Here is a 3,526-nt window from a genome sequence, read left to right as displayed (position 1 = left end):
GAGATGCAGGTCTGACACCCAAAACCCATCCTCCTCCTACTCTGTTGAAGCAGGTGTCTGTCAGAGCAGTGAGCACTAACAGCCCCAACCACTACCACAGGAGTGTCTTCTAAGAACAGACAGTGCTCAGTTCTCTCTCTGTGCATAGCCACTTTCTTATTAAAAAAATAAAACTTATTTACAAAACAACTGCCCTGATTGGGGAAGCTAACTGTGCTTCAGTTATATCAAATGTTTAACTACTGAGGAACCATGTGTATCCCTTAGACAAGTATTTAAGTGCATATGAGTTATGTTGCAAGGTAAATATTGGGAAATTTTCATGTATAAAGGATAGCCATACTTCTCTTTCTTTGATATATGTGAGTCAATTGAATCCTGAAAAATTCAAAGCCTTCTTGGAATGTAAAATACCATGATTTGAGCCTTCAAATTCAAACTGTAAGTTAAAAGCAGTCTGATCTAGTTAAATTTTTCTCTCCAATTCACATTTTGATTATCTGTACAATGTAGACAATATTAAGTAGATATAAGATATTCAATTTGACACAGTAAAGCTATGTTATTAATGGGTTTTCTTTAAAATAAACCAATTAGACAATGCATTATAGCTTATAATATTTTGTAGTTTAAATGAGTAAAACTTTCTCTTACAGAAAGACAGCCTTTTCCCCAGCAATATTACAGATTATGGGATGGAATGATTTCTCACCTGACTTAACTCCACAATTCTCAGTGGACAAAGTGGGAAGTCAAATGGAAGCTGAAGATCTGAATATAGAGGGGCCTGAATTTCGAGAGCTGAATCTGGAAAGAAACATCTGGGGCAAAACAGTTGATTTGATGGCAAGTTGGCTCCCAAAAAATCTTTTGTCCTGGGAGCCAGATAAAAGAACCAAAAAGCAGTTTTCTACTTGGGAAGGAAATGGAGTATTTTGAAACAACTCTCATTCTAAAAGATCTCCTTCAAGAAGTGTGGTTAAGTTGCATTAAAATGGAGACACCGTAAGAGGTAATATTCTTGACCAAAGAGGTCAAGGGTCATTAGGAACATCCAAAGATGACATTGTAGCATCCTGGGATAATTAAGAGCTTAAAGTCATGCATCATAAGACATGATTCAAAAAGGGAGTCTATAATTTACTGGCTGGCCATTATTTGCCACGTTCTGAACTTCTCTTGGTTTGAACCTGTCCTTGAGATGTAATAAAAAAATACTATCATAGTTGGTGAGATTTATTACATCAAGCAGAAGTAATTATAACAATTCTAGGTTTGGCTATCTCTAAAACAAACAAGCCTTGGGAGGAAATGGCCTTTAATAAAGGTCATTTCTGAATGATTTAATGTGTCTGCCATCTTTGAAAACCAGATGCACAGACAAAGGTAATATTCAGGTGTTCTACTAAAGAGGCACCCCAGTTAATCCTGACATACTTGTTCTATAAAATCTTTTTGTCTGTATCTACTTTGCTGGTCCAGCATTTAAACTGAAAAACAAAACAAAACAAAAAAAACCCCACTCAATTCCTAAAGAGTATCTGATCTTCCTAGGAGCACAGTCACTGCTCAACATTGAAAAGGACCTCATTTTTATCTCCAAGTAAAACATAATTGATACAGATAATGAGAGAGAACCTACAGGCCACAAGCTCTGGGGCCAAATTGTTGGACTAACTCTGTGACATTTGGGGGCAACTGACCTTACTTACCCCATTTTTTTAAAAAAGGGCTAATATTAGAATTTGCTGCCTGAGCATCAAATCTAAGTTAATGCACACAAGGAACAGTGTGTAAAACTTACTATGTGCTCAGTTAATGTGAACTATTGCTATCAAAAGACTATTATTTATAAAAGGATATTGTGTAAAATGGGCTGCTGTTTGGAATATACCAAATAGATAACAGAGGATTAAGAGGTATTTTTATTTATTTATTTATTTATTTATTTATTTATTTATTTATTTATTTATAATCTTCACTCGAGGATATGTTTTTCATCAATTCCAGAGAAAGGAAAGGAGAGAAACATCCATCAGTTGCCTCTTATATGAGCCTTGATCAGAGATCAAACCCACAACCTGAGTATGTGCCCTGACTGGGAATCAAACCCGAGACCTTTCAGTGCAAGGGAAGATGCTCTAACAAAATGAGCCACATCAGCCAGGGCAAGAGATATTTAAATGAGAAAGAATAATTGTATTTGGTAGAAAGTGCTAGAAAAACAGATTAAAGGGTAAATAATCTGGCAACCATTAAAAGTATATCATTTAGTGAAAAAGAAGTGAACAGAGCCATCTCATATAGGGATAAAAGTGGAAGGCAAAGAATGGTGGGTGACAGCAGGGCACTGGATAATTATGTTTGTCAACAGTGAGAATGGATTACGTGTAAAAAGGTGTAGTGATATACGAATAATATCTGCTTCTTGAATGTGTGTCTAATTACTTTACACTTGACTTTGTTCACATCAGCTAATCAAGAGAGGTAAAACAGCCCTGGCCAGGTAGCTCAGTTGGTTAGAGCATCATCCCAATAGGTCAAGTTTGTGGGTTTGATCCTCAGTCAGGGCACATACAAGAATTAACCAATGAGCACCACTGGCATGGTTCAGCAGTTGAGCATTGACCTATGATCCAGGAGATCACTGTTCAATTCCTGGTGGGGCACATGCCTGGGTGTAGGAGGCGGCCGATCAATGACTCTTTCACATCACTGATGTTTCTATCTCTCTCTCCCTTTCCCTGAAATCAGTAAAAAAAATATAGTCTTCAATGAGGCGGTGGAGCAGCCGTCCAGCAGATGCAGAGATGCAGATCTTTGCAAAGATCCTGACTGGCAAGACCATCACCCTTGAGGTTGAGCCCAGTGGCACCACTGAGAATGCCAAAGCTAAAATCCAAGACAAGGAGGGCATCCTGCCTGACCAGCAGCATCTAATTTTTGTGGGCAAACAGCTAGAGGATAGGCACATTCTCTCAGACTACAATATTCAGAAAGAGTCCACCTTACACTTGGGGCTTCATCTGAGGGGTGGCAGCATCGAACCCTCCCTCTGCTAGCTTGCCCAGAAGTACAACTGTGACAAGATGATCTGCCGCAAGTGTTATGCCAGCCTGCACCCTGTGCTGTCAACTGCTGCAAGAAGTGCAGCCACACCAACAACCTGTGTCCCAAGAAGGTTAAATAAGGCCCTTCCACCATCACTTCAGGTACACAGGGCAGCCTCTACCTGAACCCTGTGACCCTGGGGGCCTCAATAAGCTTTCTCTGTTGTTGACTGGAGCAGTAAAAATACACACACACACACACACACACATTTAAAATATATCTTTATTGATTTCAGACAGAGGAAAGGAGAGGGGGAGAGAGAGGCAGAAACATCAATGATGAGAGAGTCATTGATTGAGCCCACAACCTGGGCATGTGCCCTGACCCGGAATCGAACCCCAATCGCCTGGATCCCAGGTCGACGCTCAACCGCTGAGCCACTCCCGGCCGGGCCACACACATATATATTTTAAAA

The 3,526-nt window shown here is 39.8% G+C and overlaps 1 pseudogene; it reads left to right on the top strand.

Moving 5' to 3' along the window:
* The first annotated feature begins 2,807 nt into the window (after positions 1–2,807).
* Positions 2,808–3,233, top strand: LOC107541859 (ubiquitin-ribosomal protein eL40 fusion protein pseudogene; annotated as a pseudogene).
* The last annotated feature ends 293 nt before the right edge of the window (positions 3,234–3,526 follow it).

The sequence above is a fragment of the Miniopterus natalensis genome, chromosome X (assembly GCF_054644295.1).
Source record: "Miniopterus natalensis isolate mMinNat1 chromosome X, mMinNat1.hap1, whole genome shotgun sequence".
NCBI lineage: Eukaryota > Metazoa > Chordata > Mammalia > Chiroptera > Miniopteridae > Miniopterus > Miniopterus natalensis.
Note: the sequence above shows the minus strand (reverse complement) of the source record. Positions and strands in the feature narration are given on the sequence as shown.